The sequence below is a fragment of the Mytilus galloprovincialis genome, chromosome 2 (genome assembly GCF_965363235.1).
Source record: "Mytilus galloprovincialis chromosome 2, xbMytGall1.hap1.1, whole genome shotgun sequence".
In the NCBI taxonomy this organism is placed as follows: Eukaryota; Metazoa; Mollusca; class Bivalvia; order Mytilida; family Mytilidae; genus Mytilus; species Mytilus galloprovincialis.
The window spans coordinates 76574576-76580631 of NC_134839.1; positions in this window are offsets into that span (position 1 = coordinate 76574576).

The following is a 6056-nucleotide window of genomic DNA, read 5'->3' on the forward strand; positions in this document are numbered from 1 at the left end:
GTTTTTAGTCTTCATTTTAGCAAATTCTATCAATACCGATTCTCAAAAGCAATTTTAACCTCCATAAATCCGAATTAAATACAAAAAAAAATGTATAACTGCATCCTCTGCTTCAATTAGGACCTAATAAAAACATTTCAAGTATATGTGGACGAGATCATTTCTCATTCACTATGTATAACAAAATCAAATCAAATATAAAGTATCTCTCCTAGTGGTCAATACAATTCTCTGTAAATCATCTAAATCTTATGTGTCCGAGGCGATTTCTGAATATACCTAACATACAATGCAAAATATTTGAAATCAAAGGATGTATAATTACTTAGGATCGTAAAGCGCTAGGACACAAAGAGAATAGCCAAATCCATCCAAGATCAAAGTTGCCAGAGTGAGAATGATTTACAAGAGTAAAATTTGGTTGGCAATGTCGACCAGAATACTGAAGTCCAAAGAAAATGAATCATCCCGTTATATAAGAATGTTGTCTAGGTACACATGAATCTGTCAAACTGTATTTTTGAAAGATCAAACAATTTAGTTAGATTTATTCGCATTGTGCTGCTTGTCCCTATTGGATTGCTTGAAACACGAAGAAAATCATTATAACCAAAACGAACATAACGAATTATCAAAAAAAAAGTAAAGGATCTCACCAATTCTAAGCATATCCAGTGTATGCATTTATTGAATGTTTTACTATAAAAATATAAACTTGAGCTAGCAAGAAAGTGTATGTCAGCTGCCGAATATCGGTGACAATATATAAAGCAACTTCATGCACAAAACACGGTCTTGCTGGTTGAAATTAAAAAGAAAATTGTGTAAAAAATATTGAAAAAGATAAATGAGGACACTACAAGATATATTGTATTCATTCTTTTAACTGTAAATAAGCGAATTTGAATTGATATCAAGTTCGTTAAATACTGCATGATTTATGTTACATATGACTATGAAATCCAATAGACAATTAAAAGGACGAGTCTTTGTAAAAACAAAAGGTACAAATTGTGAAGTATGTTTGATATTTATTGAGTTCGTTTTTACTTTTTAAACGGTAATTGTTTTAATAAGTAGTGGTGTAATTGTTTAGAAAGTAGGACCTACTGTTCTTTATTTGTAAACTTGTGTGCTTTTTTTTATATATAATAGGGGCATTAAACATGTTTCCTGCATATTTCTGCATCATATTTGTAGAATACACCACAAAGTTTTTGTTGAAATTTAGTAAAGATATGTTCAGTAGTATTGTTACTTATGTGTACATGGGGTACATATTCTAATGGGCAATACACTATAAGCAAAACGAATAAGTGTAAAGCTCTGACTTCTAAGCATGTCCTCGTAAGTAGGCAATTGCATTGAATTTGATAGATATTGAAGTGTTTTCATTCGAATCGTCCAGTATTTGCATTTATTAAATGTTTCGAGTCTAAAGTAAATGTCCTGCAAACTAGAGTGCTTTCTATTGTAAACATGGTGTTAATATAGGTTTTAAAAGGTCAAAAGACGGAATTAACGTTTGTATAACAAAATAAAACATTGAAATACTTTATTTGGCATTAGGTACTTGAACATGCATATTTTGAAACTAGAATCAGAATTCTTTTTTTTTATAAAATGCGTTATAATAACAAAATGTCTGTTTAACACATAACATATACAGTTTTACGTTTCACTGATCGGTAGCATATATTGAGAAATCAGATGATGTGAAAGAAATACTCCGGATAAAGAAACCTCGACACAACATCAAATCATACTACTTTTGTAAAAGATTGTTATTTTAACGATATTAGAACATATGAATAGTATTTCAGGCATGGAGAGCTGAAAGTCGGAGGTATGATGTTTCGCGACAAATTTACAATGACTGTATTCTGTTCATTTATGTCAATCTGGTGAATGGTTTCAACGGGAAAGTATGTTATGGTTATTTAATATGCGTAAATGCAATTATCGTGATAATAATAATGAATAACAAAACTATAAAAGTGTGTTATAAGCAACCATTTATGCCCTTTGTTTAATCCCGTGTTAGTCAGTTAGTGCGTTCTGTGTCTATTTTTTTATTGTTTTATAACGTGTCTCATTATCTACTGAACTCTATTAATATCCTAGCATCATCATTATGTCAACGATACTAATATTGATATGTGACAAATGGACAATACATTCACACTGTAACTTCCAATCAGACTGATCTATTTCCAAACAACCCCCCAAAAATACAAACTTTCAACTCAGATGCTCCTCACATTCACCAAAAAGTTTCATTGTAACTTAAAAAATATTACTTCACTAGTGGCTACACTGAATTCGATTGTAAAAAATGGCAGATGAAACCATGGGACTATCCAAAACAAAGAGAACCTAACAACGCCATGACAAACAAGAGTCTATCAGAGAGACAGTAAACCGGATTGTCCTGCAGACGTCAACACCTCAACAGTTGGGCAAGTATAGACACAACATATAAGCTTAAAACAGCTTTGAATTTGAATTGTGATTGAATATTTGCATGGATTTGTGACACAAAATAAATGTGGTCAAAGAACTATGAAATTTGGAATTGAACATTTACCTATTATGGTCCTATATCCAAAATATAAGTACATTGCTAAATTTTAGATTTTACGTTTCCGAGTTATGGTACACAATTTTTCAATCTTTCAAGAACCGTAACTCATTTTTTTTATCTTTCAAGAATCATAACTCCTGATTGGTAAAAGTGAAAATCGTGAATATCAAATCTAACATCCATTTGTTCGTCAGTTACAACATATTAAAATTTAATAAGCATTGGTTGAACGGTTCCTGAGTAAATGCACAGACACGACTGAAAACACCATTTTTTCAATATTTCAAGAACCATAAATCTTGAACGATAAAAGTGAAAATCGGCATTATCCTACTTGACCTCCATTTTTTCATCAATTACAACATTTAGATTTGAAAAGCTTTGGTTGAACGGTTTATGAGTAAATGCACGGACAAAATTTGAAATGATTAAAGATGAACCACATTGTGTTGTCAGTAACAACATATTAAAATTTTAAAAGCTTTGGTTGGACGGTTCAAGAGTAAATGCAGGGACATCATTTGGCTGCAGCCCGGCCGCCTGCCCTACTGACCGACCGTCCGCCGTACATCCCGAAATCATTAACCGAAAATCCGGTTAAAAATTAAAGACAACTGCTGACATCACTTTGATAATTCAATCCTTATGCGAGTTCGCATCAACGACAAAATCTACAAAAACAAAAACACTCACAATCCTGATCTTTCAACACTTTTCTGTAGACAGAATGAAAGAAAAAACAGTTACCAGGAACTGAAACAGCAACACCCTATGGTTGTAATGTAATAAAATTGATGGTATAAATACTGTTGTCCATCTTGCAGCTCATTTAATGAATAAAGGCAACAGTAATATAGGGGTAAATTCAGTAAAAAATCTCCCCTTTTGCATTAATAAAAACATAGGGTCATGCGGCATTTTTGGGCATTCACATGGCCTTGTTTACAAACAATGTAGATTTGCACTGAATTCCTATACTGACCCCCATTACTTTTTAACCCTGTAGTAAAAAAATTTAATTAGTACATTCAGCATTTATTTTTTATTTTTTTTCAACTCTAGTTTTGATTCATCTGCCAAAAAATATTTATTACAAACATCATCTACTAATCAGAAGAGCATATGACTTCAGTGTTATACAGAAAGCTCTCCCCCTAAATGGGCGGTCCCTGATGACGTATATTTATTTACTGAATTTACCCCTATACCGCTGTTCGTAAATTCATAAATTGATGGAGAAAAAAAACAAATCCGGGTTACCGACTAAAACTGCGGGAAACACATTACATATAAGATAAGAACTAGACCTAGACCCAACCATACATTTTTGTAGTCAGCGTCATTATAAATTAAATATATGCTGGCCATTATATAATTGAATAACATTTTCATTGAGAGGTTTGACTAGCTTTAAAACCAGGTTCCTCCCACTATTTTCTACATACGTTTGATGTGTTTGCTTCGCATCACGGTGTGGAGCTATTAGTTTCACTCGACAAACACGCCATCTTGAATTAATTACTTATCACATGATAGATTCTGGTCGGTTGCATTATGATGCGGCTAAGATATAACAACAGCTTTTGGCTTAAATGAGATAAAGATTTACAGACTTTTCTCGTCTAGGATAAGACAGCAAATGCCGCAAATTAACTATGTGTATTTCAGTTCCAATCAACTGTCATTAATTCCTGTTCGTTTTGTTATACATATATTTGACAAATACATTCAATATTGAAATATCAATGATTAGCACCTGTTTATTTGCTTTGTTACTATGCAATTTGTACGATTTGGTTTGCTAAACAATGTTCCTATTCAATATTTACAAAAATGCATTGTCTGTATTTTATAACTTCTGAAAATTTAGGTACACCTTCAGAGAACAAAACACAACAATATGCTGCATGTGCTCTTGACAGGTAAGCAGATCCACGGATCTAAGAATATAGTCAATAACTATGATCGACAATGCGTTTAATCGTATTGAAGAAGTTGTTTGAGATTGGAAGGTTGTTGATCAAAATAAAGAGATACCGACTTGTTGTTTAATGATTGTCATTGTTTGAATTGGTTTTGTAATTGTTTCTCGATTGTTATTCATATTAGACCGTTGGTTTTTCTGTTTGAATTTTTTTTTTGCACGTCATGTCCATACATGACTAGTGCAAAAAAAAAAAATCAAACAGAAAAACCAACAGTCCATACATGACTAGTGCAAAAAAAAAATCAAACAGAAAAACCAACGGTCTAATATGAATAACAAGCGAGGAACTGGGCCCTTTATAGCTTTCTGTTCGGAGAGAGCCAAACTGTTTACTACCTTTTACACATTGTGATTTGTAGATGTAGAATGGTTTCATTGACACTCATACCACAACTTCTTAATTTTATATATGACCAATCGGTTTGCATCTTCAAAGACCCATATGTTGCTAAGCACTTGTAATTCCTCCATGAAGAGTATTTTATTGTTCCCAAAATCTCAATTCGACTTTTTACAGTTTTAAACAGTTTGTTACCCCGATTTTGTTTTTTGTCCATGGATTTATGAGTTTGAACATCGGTATACTACTGTTGCCTTTATTTACCTCATCAAGAACAATCTAATATAAGCATTTGAAAGCCAGAGATGTATGAATAGTTTAAAACGATAGGAGTATTCTTTTTCATTATCTAAGGTTGATATTTCCAGAAAGAGTGGGAACCTGATTTTTTTTTCATTATTATCCTTTTTAAAGTATCATTTTTTTAAGATTGTTATAGATCATGTTAGTAAAAAGTAAAAGAACAAAAATACCAAACTCCGAGGAAAATACTTAACGGATATCCCTAGTCAAATTGCAAAATAAAAAGCTAAAACACATGAAACGAATGGATAATAACTGTCATATTTTTGCCTTGTACGCGTACAACAACATATTTGTCATGGAGTTTGAACTGGGGCTTACAACATTTGGATCAATGAAAATAAACAATCGTTCATAGACCAATTTAGTTATTTTATTCCAATTTTTTATCAAAGACCTCACAGCTTTAAATCATTCTTGCTTTCTATGACTTTTTAACATTTAAAGCATTGAGCCTGGCATATTCCTGACAAATTCTCTGCATATCCTCGGAAACGGGCTCTTTTATTGGATTTAATAAGGTATTCGTAATTTTATTTTCCCAGAAAATGCATGCATTAAACGTTTCGACTTTTTTTAAAAAGTAATGAAAACTCCAGTGCTTTCTATTGCATTGTATATATGGTGTTTATATATCTTTAAAAGCATACCAAAGAACGGAATTCAGGCTTGTGTTACATTTTGCTGCTTACAAAACACATTGAAATACTGTATCTGTCATTATGTAAATGTACATGTGTATTATAATAAAACTGGGGTTTTTTTTGTATTAATTCTGAGACACTTTAAAATTTTCTGATATAATTCATTAGGAATTAAAAAAATCACACATGATAAAAAAG